The sequence below is a fragment of the Choloepus didactylus genome, chromosome 7 (assembly GCF_015220235.1).
Source record: "Choloepus didactylus isolate mChoDid1 chromosome 7, mChoDid1.pri, whole genome shotgun sequence".
NCBI classification, from domain to species: Eukaryota; Metazoa; Chordata; class Mammalia; order Pilosa; family Megalonychidae; genus Choloepus; species Choloepus didactylus.
In genome coordinates, this window is record NC_051313.1 from 44846311 (window position 1) to 44862782 (window position 16472).

At 40.8% G+C, this 16472-nt stretch overlaps 1 long non-coding RNA gene across 1 annotated transcript in view; it reads left to right on the forward strand.

Moving 5' to 3' along the window:
- LOC119539421 overlaps window positions 1-14310 on the forward strand; it is a 33002-nt gene extending 18692 nt beyond the window's left edge. The window contains exons 5-7 of the long non-coding RNA XR_005217879.1: window positions 7658-7763; window positions 7870-9158; window positions 12796-14310. This is a non-coding gene — a long non-coding RNA (uncharacterized LOC119539421). The remainder of the gene's footprint in view (window positions 1-7657; window positions 7764-7869; window positions 9159-12795) is intronic.
- The last annotated feature ends 2162 nt before the right edge of the window (window positions 14311-16472 follow it).

Sequence of the window (16472 nt, forward strand, 5' to 3'; positions counted from 1 at the left end):
ATGGTAGCACAGTCCATATTATTACACAACTTGCTTTTTTCCCTTAGATCTATATCTCTGAATCTCTCCATTTAAGTACATGTAGAGCTGCCTCCTTCTTTTTAATAGCCGCCTAGTAGTCCATTGTATGGATGATACTAATTGTTTCACCAGTCTTCCATGAAACATTTTTCCAAATGTTGCTATAACAAACATTGCTGCAGTGGATATCCTTGTACAGGCAACTTTGTCTTACCTGGAATTATTATCTGCTGTTGATAACTTTACTTTCATGTGTAAATGTCTATTTTTCCAATTAGATTGTAAACACCTAGTGAACAGGAGGAGCAGACCTTCTGCTGTCCAAAGACTAATAGCAAAATGCAGCATTGTGCACATAGAGTGAGTTTCATAAATATTGGCTGGTTGAATGAAAGTGCCTCAATTATGCCGTGGATACTTTAGAGATAAACAAATGGTAATTCAAAGGTTAAATGACTTGCCTAAATCATAAAGAACTAGTCAGTGAAAGGAAATATGGATAAAATAAAATAAAATAAGCAACAAAACATTGCTAAAAGAAATCAAAGGAGTCCTATAGAAATGAAGGATATTCTGTGTTCATGGATTGGAAGAGTAAATATTGTTAAGATGTCAGTTCTACCCAAACTGATTTACCAGTTCAGTACAATCCCAATCAAAATTCCAAACAGCCTACTTTGCAGAAAAGGAAAAGCCAATCATCAAATTTATTTGGAAGGGCAAGGGGCCCCAAATAGCCAAAAACATCTTGAGAAAGAAAAATGAAGTGGAAGGACTCATGCTTCCTGACTTTAAAGCATATTACAAAGCTATAGTGACCAAAACAGCATGATATTGGCATAAAGATAGATATATTGATCAATGAAATTGAATTGAGAGTTTAGCAATAGACCCTCACATCTATGGTCAATTTTTTTTTTTTTTTGGTGTCATTGCTTTATCTTTTAAATTTACTTATATGAATGGCAAAGATCCATTTCAAATTGTACCTTGCCCTTTGATAAATCCATTTATATGGGAACGTTTAACTCATAACTCTTTTTTCTTTAGACAAAAACATCCAATAATATGAATTAAGATCCAAAGTGTTGCATCGAGTGAAAGAAGCGAAACATAAAGAATACATATTATATGATTAATATAATTCCATGTATATGTGACTTTAGAAAATACAAATCTAATCTACAGTGATAGAAGTAAACCAGTGGTTGCCTAGGGCCAGGAACCTGGTGATATTGACTAGGTGGTGGCATGAAGAAACATTTATTGTTGATGGATATGCTTGATTGGGTTGGTGATTGCTGAGTGTATATCTTTATAAAAATTGTACACTTATGTAGCTTGCATTTTAAAAAAATTTAAACAGTTTTATTCAAACACCATATAATTCATCCTAAGTGTACAATCAATAGCTCTTGGGATAATCATACACTTATGCATTCACCACCACAGTCAATATGAGAACATTCTCATTTCTTCCCCCCCCCCCAAAAAAAATCCCATACCCCTTATCCTCCTATTATTGATATTTAGCTTTGGTATAGTGCCTTTGGTACAATTAATGAAAGAAAATTACAATGTTACTGCTAACTATAGACCTTAGTTTTAGTTTGCTTTAATTTTATTTTTTCCTATATACCACCTTATTATTAACACCTATAATAGTGATGTATGTTTGTTCTAGTTCATGTAAGAACTTTCTTATATTTGTAAAATTAACCACTGTTATTGTCCACTCTAGGTTTCACTAAGTTACACAGTACCGGTTTTTATCCTCTAGCTTTCCTTCTGGTGACATACATGACCCTAGCCTTCCTCTTTCAACCATATTCACACTCAGCTTTGTTAATTACACTTACAGTATTGTACTGTACCATCACATGGTACTGTGCTATCCATTTCCGAACACTTACAATCGACCTTATCAAGCATTCTGTTCTCCTTAAGCATCAATTGCCCAATCTCTACCCTCTTTCTATCTCCTGATAACCTATGCTCTTGAATTTAATTCCCAGAATTTGCTCATTATAGTTAGTTCATATTAGTGAGACCATACAAGACTTGTCCTTTAGTTTCTGGCTTATTTTGCTCAATGTAATGTCCTCAAGGTTCATCCACATTCTTGCATGCATCGCAACTTCATTCCTTCCTACAGCTGCACAACATCCCATCATACGTATACACCACAGTTCACCCATCCACTCATCAGTCGAGGGACACCCGGGCCACCTCCATCCATTGGCAACCGTGAATAATGCCGCAACAAACATCAGTGTGCTAACATCTGTTCATGCCCCTGCTTTCAGTTCTTCTGAATCTATACCTAGTAACTGGATTACCAGATCATATAGCAGTTTTATACTTTGCTTCCTGAGGAACTGCCAAACCGCCTTCCAGAGCAGCTGACCATTCCACTTACACCAACAGTGAATAAGTGTACCTATTTCTCCACATCCTCTCCAGCACTTGTAGTTTTCTGTTTGTTTTTTGAACAGTTTTATTCACACACCATGGGTCAATTGATTTTTGACAAGCCTAGGATGGAACAGTCTCTTCGACAAATGGTGCTGGGAGAACTGGATAGCCATATGCAAAAGAATGAAATAGGACCCCTATCTCACACCTTATACAAAAATTAACTCAAAATGGGTCAAAGACCTAAATGTAAGAGCCAGGACTATAAAACTCCTAGACGAAAATGTAGGGAAGCATCTTCAAGTTCTGGTGGTAGGAGATGATTTCTTAGACTTTATACCCAAAGCACAAGCAAAAAAAGAAATAATAGACAAATAGGACTACCTCAAAACTGAATACTTTTGTGTGTCAAGGGACTTTGTCGAGAAAGTGAAAAGGAGCCTACTCAATAGGAGAAAATATTTGAAAACCACATACCTGATAAGGGTTTAATATCCAGAATATATAAAGAAATCCTACAACTCAACAATAAAAAGACAAATGACCCAATTCAAAAATAGTCAAAAGGGCTGAATAGACACTTTCCCAAAAAGGAAAGACAAATGGCTAAAAGCACGTGAATAGATGCTCAAAATCACTAGCTCTTTGGGAAATGCAAATCAAAACCACAATGAGGTATCATTTCACACTTACTAGAATGGCCAGTATCAAAAAAGCAGAAAGTTACAGGTGTTGGAGAGGATGTGGAGAAATGGGAACACTTACTCACTGCTGGTGGGGATGTGGAATGGTGTGGCCACTGTGGAACAGTTTGGTGGTCCCTCAGGAAGCTAAGTACAGAATTGCCATATGATCAGGCAATCCCACTACTAGTATATACTCAGAAGAACAGAAAGCAGGGATGCAAACAAACATTTGCACACGGATGTTCATAGTGGCATTATATACAATTGCCAAAAGATTGAAACAACCCATGTCCACCAACTGATGAATGGATAAATAAAATGTGGCATATAGATACAGTGGAATATTATTCAGCTGTAAGAAGAAATGAAGTCCTGATGCATGTGACAACATGGATGAAACTATGAGGGCATTATGTTGAGTGAAGCAAGCCAGACACAAAAGGATGAATATTATATGGTGTCACTAATATGAGCTAATTATAATGAGCAAACTTTTGGAGCTAAAATCTGGAGTATAGGTTACCAGGAGATAGAAAGAGGGTAGAGAATGGGGTGCTGATGCTTAGTTTGTACAGAATTTTTAATAATGTTGATTATAAATATTTGGAAATGGATAGAGGTAATGGTAGCCCATTATGTAAGGGTAACTCACAGCACTGAAATATGGGTGAAATTATGGTTGAAACGGGAAGTTTAAGGGTTGTGTATGTCACTAGAAGGAAAGCTAGAGGATAAAATACGGGACTGTGTAACATAGTGAACCCTATTGTGGACAATGACTGTGGTTAATAGTATAAATATAAGAATGTTCTTACATGAACTAGAACAAATGTATGTCACTAATACATGGTGTTAATATTATGGTGGTATATGGGGGAAAATACAACTAATGCAAACTATGGACTATAGTTAACAGTTACATTGTAATATTCTGGCATCAGTTGTAACAAAGGGCCTATACCAATGCTAAGTCTCAACAATAGGGAAGCATAAGGAGTATGGGATTTTCTTTTTGTTGAGCAATGAGAATGTTCTCAAATTGACTGTGGTGATGAATGCACAACTCTGTGATTATTCTGAGAGTCTTTGATTGTATACTTTGGATGGATTGTATGGTGTATGAATAAAACTTTTTATAGAAAATATCAGGATGATATATGGGAATCCTGAATTTATGCATGATTGTTCTATAAACCCACAACTTTTCTAATAAAAAACTTTAGTTACAAAAATTTAAAAGTAAAAAAAGAATATCAATTGGCCAAAGATAGATGGGTCTATTTCTGGACTTCAATTTTATTTAGTTTATCTGCATGTCTGTCTTTATGCCAGTAACACACTGTTTTGGTTCCTGTTACTTTGTAATAAAATTTGAAATTTGGGGGGAAAATAAAAGCAGATATTTACAATATGTTCCAAAAGTTGAGTTTTTCCAACATTTATACACACGCTTAGAAGAGAGAATTCAGTTGGCTAGCCGTGCAGGGTGAGTAAACAATTCTTCTGGAAAAAAAAATCTGTCCTCTTGGGAGCAGCAGATGTCTCTGGCCATCAGAATTCCATTTAGTTAAGTGTTGATTCCAGTTCACAAAACGGTGTCCCAGTGACCTGGAAAAGTTAAGCATGACCCAAAGTGCCTGACTGGCCAATGGGGAGACATTTCCTCAAAGTAGAGTATCTAGATCAGCCCAGAGGAAGATAAAAAAAAGTAGAAGGAAGAGAAGAAGAAGGAGAACAAAGCAGGAGGAGGAAAAATTACGCTCAGACCATATGACAGCTCTGGAATAAATGAGGAAAAAGAGGGAATCGGTAGATGACCTTAATTGTCCCCACATCAGCTGTCGTTGGTGATAAATGAAGAGAATGGCCTTTTGTTAACAAACAAGGTGGGTGTTGTTTTCATGCTGTTTAATGAACACTCATTACCATCTGGTAGTTCGAAATGTGTGTTCTGACTGGTTGATCGCAAAAAAATCATGTCGACGTCTCATAGCTTAAGGATCGTCTAGCTTTGTAGTTTCACAATTTATTACCGTTAAAAACAAACACAGTTTTCCATACAGCTAAGTGTTGTGTTAATCTTTTCGAAACTTTTCTAGGATTTCTAAGACCCCTCCCTAGAGTAACTCAAGTGTTGACACCATTTTCTTTTTTGAGGTAGGACGTTTCCTCTGCCCTCAGATTAGCAAGAGTGTTGGGTTGCTTATTTTCCTTGTTTTTTCTCTATTTTTCTCTTTAGCGACCTGATGGAGTAGGTCTTTTAGGTTTAGGAAGAATAACCTGATCACTCTTCTTTCCACCCCTTGTCCGTGAAAGCCCTTTCATCACATTTGTGGGTTGGTAAACAACAAGCCAACTACACAACACCAGGGAGCAGGCAGTGTGAATGCCACCTCGCACTGAAATGGGAGAATAATTTGAGGAGCATAATTATCCAGGGTGGCAGTTTGATGAGGGATGGAGGATGACACTCCTAAGCTTGAGTAGTGTCCTGGAATCTGAGTGGCCGTAAATGGTCCACATTTCAAGGACCTGCCTCACCCCAAAGTGCTGGTGCCCCATCACAACAAGGCCCAACTGGGGACCTGCTGCTCTGACCCAGAGGGCAGACAGCCAGGTGCTGAGTCACCAGTACTGCCCAAAGCTCTGAGCCAAGACCTGCAGGGCAACTCCACCCTGTTTTTTCTTTGCCACTGCGACCAAAACACCTTTCTGGGCAGAGTGGCTAGAACCAGCTGATGTTTCAACATGAACTTTTAATGTTAATACAATGAGCATCAAGCTTTTACACTCATTGATTTGTAGAAATGGTCTCAGAGTTCATCTTGTTGAACTGCTTCATTTTGCAGATGTGGAAACAGACCTAGAGAGGTTACATGTCTTGCCAGTGTCACCCAGCTGGCCAAACTAGGAACAAGCCCGGGTCTCTGGATCACCTGTTCCCCCAACCTGCTCCCCAGGATGGTGTTCTTTACATTTCATGGTGCTGGCATCCCCCCACCCCATTATTACTCTTGTTCTGGGAATGCATTCTTTCAAAATGAAATAATGACTTTACATGGTTTATGTGTCCTTATGAAATGATTGCTTGGGTCAAAGTTAAAACCTAGGTTATCTCAGCATACACTGTTGTGTATAATGTTGACAACAATAACTTGAAGAATTTTTTGTTTGTTTATGTATGGTCTTATTCAGAAAGTCATGTTTCTGAAGATCTACATAGAAATGATATTTAGTCCTATTGCAAGGAACTAGTCACCTAATCCTGAACTGTCATCAATTTGTAACAACTTAAAATCTCAATGCAGGACATAGCCAGATTTAACAATGTTGTTGTTGACATTCTATTCTAGCATTGCCCCAGGGTAGCTAGTATAAATATCACAAGAGGAACATGGAATTCTCTATCCAAACCCAAATATAGTCAGAATGTACACTGTTCTTAAATATTGTTTTTGAGCCAAAGGTGAATTAATTATATGCAAGGGTTACCCCAAACACTTGTAAAATGAAAGGCCACAAAATAAAAGTCAGTATTAGCATTTATAGTTCAGTTTGATTCCTCTTAGCAGATATTGATAGAAATGATTTATTTAAAAGAGGTCAATGGCGTTATTCCAATTGTACATAGTTTTCTCCCTCCTGAGAGGAGTAACTTTGAGAGCGGTGTCCTGGTCTGATTCATAATTGACCCTCGCCTTGGGCCTAGCCCGGTAAAAGTTCAGTGAATGAAAATGAGTGAATGAGTGAGTAAACATGCTGGCTTTTTTCTTTCATTATTAGAATGAAAACCCAACTTTAGATGAAAAAATAAAAGCATCTCAAGATCCATGTATTGAACTAACCTACCTGAAGGAATGATTTAAAAATAAGAGGGACAGTGGGGAGGATTTTCTAAGCATTTTTTTCTTGGAGGAAAATGGGTGAAAAGAACACAAGATTATGTGCAATCCACTTAGCAAATCCTCAACTCTCTTAACTCTACAGCTAGTACATAATAAAGTGTAGGTTCCAGTATATGTTAAAAACTATATCTGTTTTTAAAGATCTGTGCATTTTGTGGCCTAAAGCTGCTATGGTGAAGTGGAGGGGGCAGTGGCCATGGAATGGGACAAGGTGGTGTGACATTTAGCAAGCGACTTAATGTGGAATACTTCCCATGTGCACTGGGCTAAGGTTTTTTGCCCCGCATGCTGTCATTTATTTAACTTCTCTCAGTCTCTGTTTCCTTGTATGTAAAATGGGGATAACAAAACCTAACTCACAGGCTATTTGTGAAGATAAAATGAGATAGTGACTGTGACAGAGCATAGTAACTTATAGAGTATAAATCAAATGTGAGGTATTATTTTCATAATTATTGATGTATTATAGCAGCACCAAAATTAGTATTTAAGGTACATTTTTACTTTCTGTTTCTTCTGTTGGAACAATGCCATTTAAAATGAATACTGTAGAGAAAAAATAGACATGACTCATGAATCATATGCTCTTTGGAACCTTAATCTCTTGCTCTCTTTATTTATCTTTTGAAGGAAATGAACCAAAGAAGGAAAAAAGTCAAGGCAAGAATGAGAGACGACAAAAAGTGACTCTAAGAAATGCCCCGCTAATTTCTAGAAAGCTTCTTATCTGCAAATGGTATGGTCAAATTGTTCAGTGTGTTTTTAAGAGTCTTTAAGACTACTGAGTTGTGATTTGTAACCTATTTCTGAATTTTATTTTCCTTACATTTCTATTCTCTTAGGAGTCTCCGAGTGAGAAGTACGTCGTAAACGCTTGGAAGCTTTGTTCTGGACAAGAGAAAAACAAGCCGACCTCATTCTGGGCCTTGAAGCTTGACAGTGTCATTTATGGAGTGACAGAGTCACACTGTAAATGACCAGAGACATTCCAGAGTTCATGACTGTTGTGTAACAACAACACTTCAAGGGTGGCTGCAGGCACGAGGCCGACCCGCCCGAGTGTGTGGTGGATGTGGAGGAGCCACTCCGCCCTGGAACGTGGCTTTGCTCAGAGGCGCCAGGGCCTTCCTCGCCATCCCCACCAACCCAGCGCCTCGCCAGGGGCGGGACTGGACAGACCGGAGGGACGACTCTATTTTCAGGGAATGACAAATTGATTGTGCTGATTGGGTGAGAGTACCTGCTTACCTGTCCTGCTCTGCTTCCAATTACAACCTGCAGGGAGGATTTGTTTAGGAGTGACTTGTATGAGGAAGTGTGGCCGAAGCACGAGAACCCAAACCACCCGGTACCGAAGAGGACGTCAGCCAAGGCTCACGTGGAAAATTCGAGGCAAGGGGCCTTCCCCTCCCCACACTCCGACAGCCGCCAGGTTGCTGGGGAGGACATTCCATTCCACTGACAGAGAGAAGGAGACAAGATGGCAGCTCTAAATTACATGTGCAACAGCCCAGGAGGCTTGTAAACACTTAAGGAGTTGATTGCTATTTTCATTCCTGACTCATTCCATGGTGCAAATAACAACTCCATAAACTTGCCGAAGCCCAGCCGGAGTTATTGGGGACATGCATTTGTGAACGTGATCCACAGCGAGGAATGAATATTCATGGCAGAGTGAATTTGAACTGCTCCCCAAACTGGTCAGCTCGTGAGTGAACCCAGATCAGGTCTTAGCATGGAAGTCAAGTTTAGAGACTTCAGTGAAGAAAAGCATTCATGATTAGTAGCATGATCAAGAAGTGTCAGTACAGAATCTGCCCTAAAAAGGCTCAACCCAGATATACAGCCATGCACCAAAGCCTCGTTTTTCCTTCCAATCCCCGTTGGGTACAAATGCTAAGCAGACAGGTATAAGGCATTCTCAGGCTACGCCAGAGGTCATCGTGGCCCTCTTTGGGCCTCCTGGAAACATGGAGCTTCCTGAAGTGGATGTTCTTTCCTTTGTTTAATGATCTCTTCCCCTAGCACCCCAAGATGACCTGGGGCACAGTAGACTGCCAGAAAGATATGCTTTGCTGCTGTAAGGATTGGAGAGCCCAGCTGGGATGGGTTCGCCGTCTAAGCCAGAGAGGTAAGCTCAGGGATATCTCCCCTCCCTTCTCCCCACCACCACCCCCTGGGCCCCCCACACCTACTGCCTCCACTTGCACCATTGAAAGGGACTTTCCCTCTCTAACCACCAGGGTCTCCAGTGGTGAGCAAAGATGATGACAAAAGGCATGATGTGGTTTCTGCTCAGTTAGAAGCACAGGAAAAACTTTCAAACAGCCCTTAGAAGGGAGAAAAACCCAGCACGGAAGGAAGTGTGCACACCTTCAGTGCAGACTTTACCCTGTGTGTGTGTGTGTGTGCGCGCGCACGCGCGCGTTTTTTTTTTTTTGTCTTTCAAAAATATATGCCTCTTCATCTGGAGAAGCCCAGGAGCGCAATGGCCTTCAGCAAAGCCCAGAGAGAGAAGGAAGGCAAGATGGGGTTGAGAGTCTCTACCAGCAAGCATTCATTTCCATTCTGTCACTTTTAGTTTCTCATTTCTGTGATTTGAACAAGATTCAAACCTGAATTGAAGGAAGCCTCTCTCATTTCTAAGTTATATAGCTGGCTTTAGAAGCTTCTTTCTTTCCTTTCCTCCTTCCTTCCTCCCTTCCTTCCTTCCTCTCTTCCTTCCTTCCTTCCTCCCTTCCTTCCCTCCTTCCTGTCTCTCTCATTTTTTTCCACCAATCCTCTTAAGAGCATCTTTCTTCAGGCTATAGATAAGTAATAACATATTAAGTTATTACGTTAAGGTTGGAGAGAGGATTGAAACAGCTGTAACCTATCTAAGATGGACTGAATGGTTTGCTTTGGATAATGTAATTTTCAGTCTGTAACCCACATGTAGGTCAAAACTAGAAAAGACAAAAACTACCGATTTGAAGCAATACAACTATAAATCCTCTAGGGTTTCTGTTGGTTGCAAAAGCTGTATAACAGGTGGGCATACTGAAAGTCTTCAGATAATTCTTAGCGGAATACTGCCTGATGGGATTATATTGCCTAGGGGGAAGGAAAATCTAGAACAGACTGCCCTTTCTCAACTTTCATCTCTACCTCCAGGTACATTGATAAACTGTATATGGGCAATATTTAAAACAGAAAGCATACCTCCTCAAATGCAGAAGCAAGTTTTTTTTCTTTTTTATGTGCACTTGAAGCAGAAAGTATGTCCATTTATACATTTCTTCTTTGTAGAAAACACACACCTATCATGGTCATGATAAAACCAGTTTATCTGAAATAGCATCTGAATTTTTGCAATTGCCCAGTGTCTTCTCTCTGAGGATCACTGGCACCTTTAGCTGCAGTTATCAGGTCTCTGAAGCTGCTCTGACGAGGCGGGGTTAGCGCTGTGCCTCAGTTTCCGGTGCGGTCCACTGCTGACCAAGACTGACGCAGAATCACTGAAGCTGAACGAGCGCCTTTCTGCTAAAACGCACGGAGATGCCACCTCAATCTGGCACTTCGTGGGGGAACTGGCCACCCCCAGAGCGGTGGAACCCTTTCAATAAAGGGGCAGCTGGAGTGAGCTCAGTTCAGAGACATGAACGGCTGTGTGGGTGGAGGTAGAAGTAGGATGGATTCAAAATAACCATGGGCCGCAGCAGGCCAGGGTTCTCCAAGACTCCCCATCTCCTCCCCCCTTTACTGGAATGTCTGCAGAACTAGTTAAGAGTCAGGCTTCTGACAAGACAAAAGGCAGTAATTTAAGGCCATAAAACTCGGCTGTTTGGAAATGAACTTCAAGAGTAGAGTAAGTATATTTAAACTTAAGGATAAAAGGAGAAAGGGAATTTTGTGGCTTTAAATGAACTTGACTCCAGGGCCAGTGATTAAGAAGTAAGAAGTTAAACAAAACAAAACAAACACTAAACAAAAGCTCAATCACCATTTAGAAACTTCTGTCAGTAATCCGTGAGAAATCTTTACAAATTGTTTCTGGGAAATGGAGCCGTGGTCTGAATATCTCAGTCAACTAAAGCTTGTTATGACATATCAAGCTATAGCAAAGTTCTAGAGCAGTGACAGTAGTCTGAATAGGGCAATTCAAATGTAGTAATTCTCCTTCCATCATTTAGTTATCCAGAGTTAGTCCAAAACATCATCTGTACCATTCAAATATCCTTGTCTCCAACTGTGAAGGTGAATCCAATTTTTCCCTTAAAATTAGTGTGATGTGGTAAAATAAATAAATAAATAACACAATCTAACTAAAAATAAAAAAGTAAAATAAAAATAAAATAGAAAGTAAAGTAAAATAAAATAAAATTTTTGATTTTGAACCAGGAAAAAAAAAAAGAAAACAAAACTCTGCTGTTTGGGCAGGCTGGCCTTAAGTACCAGCCTGCCAGTGACACCCTTGGGCCCTGCCCATCTTGGCAATGGGAAGGAGCATTGTTAATCAGCTCGTGTAGGAAGCCCCGAGTCAAGAAGTTCGGCTTTGGTTTCCAGTTCCACCATGGACTTGTTAGGTGGCTTGGGCATCTCCCTTGACCTTCCATGACTTGATTTTCCCATTTTGATGGGATTGAGATAAAGTTCAACCCTTTCTACCTCCTTCATGCAGAAACTCGAGGAGGAAAGCCTTCAACTTTCCCACCTGCACAAGGCCATACACCTCTTGCAGTAACAGCAAGAGCACATACCAAGATCTCTGTGGGGCTTGGAGGAAAACCTTGGCCCCATTGGCCAGATGTACAGAACTACATGTACAGATGTACAGAACTAATGACCCTGGTTATTAAGAATGAAACAGAGTTATTAAAACTGGACCTCATTCTTTGATTGTGCAGCCAACTGTGTGCATGGGTTATCTGCTCCGTGGGCCACCTGCATCAAGTGTTGCCCTGGGCCGGTGTCCCCAGCCCCTAGTACAGTGGAGGGCTGCCTGCCCCCCAGACTCTGCTGCAGAGATGAGGGTGTACTCGGGGAGGGCCAATGCTTACCAACAGAGTGCACAGAAAGCACTCCAAAGCCAATAATTTTGGAATTTGTGACCACCCAATTCCCAACTCCTTTCTATTAAAGCAGATAGTCAAAAGTAACTGAGTGTAGGCAGGTCAGTAAGTGGGAACAAGCCTGCAGCTTTGGAAATGGTTCGCACCACTTGGTAGAAGCCACTCCTGTGAAGGTTCTCCCATCCCCTGGTGGATGCCTGAGCGCTTTCATCCCTTCATGACTCTTCCTAGAGCCTCGGAGGGCAGAGGCACCCTGGGGAACCAGGCGGCTTCCCAGTGCTCCTTGCACTTCCTCAATCATAGGCAAAGGGGTGTGGGGACCACTACGACGATTGGCGATCCATTTGCTAGGCCTGAGGCAGGAGTTCTGCTTGAGAAAGGGATTTTGTCAGCTCTTAGCATGGAAGACACTAGTCAGAGGGCCACCGTGCTCCCGTGGGCACACACTACCAGGGGATGACAAGGAACATCATGTACGGAATCAGAGCGATTCCCACATGCTAGACCCCATCTTCTCATTTTCAGAAGAAGGCAGAGGCAAGCCATGGCTTCAGCCCTCACTCACTTCCAGACTTCTCCTTCTCGCAGGCTCGCTCACCTGTCCCTCTCCCTCACTCCTTGGTCTGCCTGTGTCTTTTTTGTCCCTGGGAGGACGTCACCTGCCTTGCAGTGTCAGTGGGCCGAAGAGATGACCAGGCCATGCTTTTTGTGTTCCAGGCGGTAAAATGGTCCACATGCGCCTGAGATCGAGGGTGATCACAGTGAAACTGAACACTCAAGTAGAGAATGGTGTCCGCCCACAGGAACTGCCGTGCACCAACTGCTGCAATGTAGGTTAAGCGCCGAGTTGCTGCTGGGGTCAGGCTCCGGCTTCCACGAGCTCGTGACTCAGTAATAACTGGAAGCACGATTGCTTTTTCACTCACTATTTTTTAACGGTTTATTCATAAAGCAATTTTTCACTTTTCACTTATTTTCAACCCCTTTCACATCTATCTACTCACAGTTTCTATCTTGGCTTAACCTTTCCCTCTCTCCTCCTCCTCCCTCTTTCTGGTTAATTTTTCTTTATTCTCTTTTTAAAACCTTGAACCGTTAAAACAGCATCGAGGTTTTGATTGCTTTACTAACTGAAATGTGTCCTTTCAACGTCTCCTTTGGTTCTTAGTTATTAACTCATTCTCTTCTTTAGCCACCAGTATTTTTGTTCCTCTTTCCTTTCTGTGGCAACAAACTTAAACCATCTTACAAGTATGCCTTTGCTTTAAAAGAAAAACAAAAGTCAAAAAGCCCAAAACCCATTAAACCAAACATCCCAGAATTTGTGGTACTTCAGCAGAAGTTTAATTTAAGCACAACCGATTATTTCCATTAAAATAATCCTGATTCCTTTCAGGTGAGCATATGAATTCCTGGAGAAAGTTCACAGTTCTCACAAATTATCAGGACCTCTGCAAACCCACCCTCTTTTGCCTAAAGAAGCCACAATACTGGTTTCCATACAGGCCTGTCCCTCAGTTCCATTTTCTCTGACATCTGCTCTCTAAAGTACAAATATCTGCCTATAACAACAACCAGAGTTCCAAGGAAAACAGCCCAGAAGGAAATAAGAGAAAACAAGAGAATCTGAGCATATTAAGAGATATAAGGCTCCCCAAAGAGCATATTAAGAGGTGTAAGACTTCCGAAAGAGCTGGAAGACAAACCAGGAATGATGCCATCGTTTTATGGATCAGGAAACTGAGGCCCAGGGAGGTTTCAGGACTTTCTCGAGAGCAAACAGTTGACTATGCACTGAACCAGGACCAGAGCTGAGTTCCAACTCTTGGTTCACGGCTCTTTCCAAGAAAGCCGGTGCCCACGATTTCAGTTCACATCTGGGGTTTATTTTTAACCTTGGGCCCTGAGAGCCATGCAAGAAGGAGTTGAAATCATTAATGCTTCTCAGTTAGTTGTTCTCACATGGAATCACTGTCAGGTTACTTGTCCTAAAATCAGGAAAGCAAGGAAGGGCTGGTTACATGGAAGGGGATGAGGATGCATCTTGCTTCCTTTGCCTGTGTGGACGAGGAGCACTGTGCTGGTGGAAGAAGGTGGGGATGGGCTCTTCTTTTCCCAGGTAATCACTGCACTGAAAGGCTACCAGCCTGTGAGTGGCTTTGCAGAGGGCCAGGTGCAATGCTTGGTGAGAGTCTTGCCATGTCTCATTTTCCATCCCCTTTCAGAATTCCTGGGAACCCAAACATGGGTTATCTTTTCAAACATTTTGTGAACTGTGCAGCACAATTCATTTTATGGTACTATGGATACTGCCTCAGAATTAGGCTCTGCACATCTGTCTTCCATGTAAATATAAATACAAATACATATATGTATATGTATAGCATCCCCTGGGAGGGAAGATAAAGGAAACTTAAATTTTCTTGTCAAAGCCTTTCATCTGTCTTGTTCCCAGGTGTATTATCATTTTCAAGGTTAATAGAAATCTTTGAATTAAAGACCCAGGAAAGGCTTGCCATAGCATCTTGTTCATGATCGTCTCTAAGCCCTACAAAGGAGACTCTCCTCCCTCCCATGGAAAGGAGTCCAATGTATTACAAATGCTGAAGGAGGGCATTAGTCTTTTGTTTAAGACAAAGCCCCTTGTGCTATATGCAATTTCATTTCCTTTGTTCTGGCCCTCACTGATAGTGGAGAACTGCTGGTTACCATGATCTAAGGTGAGTCCTTTAGATACCTTAAGATGGGGGGTATTGCCACAATTCCTTAACCCGCTTTTGTTAAAAACGCTGAAGAATTTATCAAAATTGCCCATTGGCATTTATCTGTCACTTCCTCTTTCTTTTTTGATGGGTAGAGGGGAAAAGTACAATATGACTTACATTCACACTTATGCAAAATAAAAGCGTTTATCTTAAATTCAAAGAGAAGGAAATTTGTATGTCATCAACTCTGGTTTATTACTTGCCAAACCTGGAAGGAAGAACAAACTAGGAGAGGGTTCCTTAGTTTATCTGTGAAATTGGGCAGTGGACAGTATTTGCATAAATCAGATTAAAAATAACTCGTTGGAATCTTACTGAATTTTTGCCTGAATTGCATGATTAAGGCTCTATTGAGATTAAAATCACTTCTCACTTATGTAGGGAGCAGTTGTCAGTAGAACTTGGAGTAAAGAGACTTGAGAGCTCTGAGGATTTGAAGTTTGAAAAGGGATGAGAAGGAAGGCTTCTTGCAGCTTCTTGCAGTTGCTCTGTGCTCAGAAATGGACTCCTAATGAGGTAGCTAATGCTCAGTGACCTGATTTCTGGTCAGAAGCTGATGATGAAATGGACATACTATGGACAAAGAACTCTATGGTATCTTAAAGGAAACAGAAGTGTCTTCTGGATTGGTTGAAGTATGTCTACATACTTATTCTCTCCTATTCGTTAATCCTTTTAGCTAGTGCCCTCTCTAGTACAGACCAGGTTATCCTAGAGGCCTGGTTTTACATTAGAAACTCTTCACCAAGTGCCTTTAATTAATTTTATTCCTCCATTCTGGCCTTTCCCCATTATCTCCTTTTAAAGATGATATTGGAAGTCATCGCACATGAAAGAATAAGCTCACTTATACCACCTTATGGGACTTAAATTGATTTCATTCCCCCAAGGAAAAAAATATCTGGAAATTGGCCCATATACTCCTACGGAAACTGTAGACTCTGTTTATTACCCTACAGTGGGGAACTGAATGCGTAATTTCTGCACAGATCTTTTATTTTGTTGAGGAAAGACTCAGAAAAAGGTGACTTCTTTGGTCTTGCCTTGCCTGACAAACAACTGCACAGAGCCTCGACCCAACAGTGTGGACTTTTACCTGGTGGACTTGGAATCATGGTGGACAATACCTTTTCATGTAATGTTCCATTAACAGCCAAGTCCACAAGTGTTTCCAAGATACGTAACTCTCAAGGAATAAAAGATATGCTTTTCTAAGTAAAGAACTATGATTTAAGGTAGTAAGTTTTACACTGTGGATCTTGTTGGGCTTTGTTTTGAAAAATTATTATTACAATGGTTCTGTAGAATTTAGGAGTGCAACCAGCCCCATTTGACACTTTTTACGACAAAAAGATTCTGGTGTGCTTAACTCCTCGCTAGTCACATATTGGCATCATTTCAAATTCTTGACACAGTGAATTTAAAGAAACATTAAAAAGGAAAAAAAAAAAAAATCAAGTGGCGTTGAGTGTCCAGGAAGAAAGAGCATTAGTTTCTTAATAAGAAGGTAGGATGGAACCATGAACTTGGCAATGGATGAAAAACAGCAAGCATGGAAACCATTAGCAAAGGGATTTTAGATCTCATTTTCATTGAGAGCGCTATCACTTTACTAGAAGCCTTTCCTAT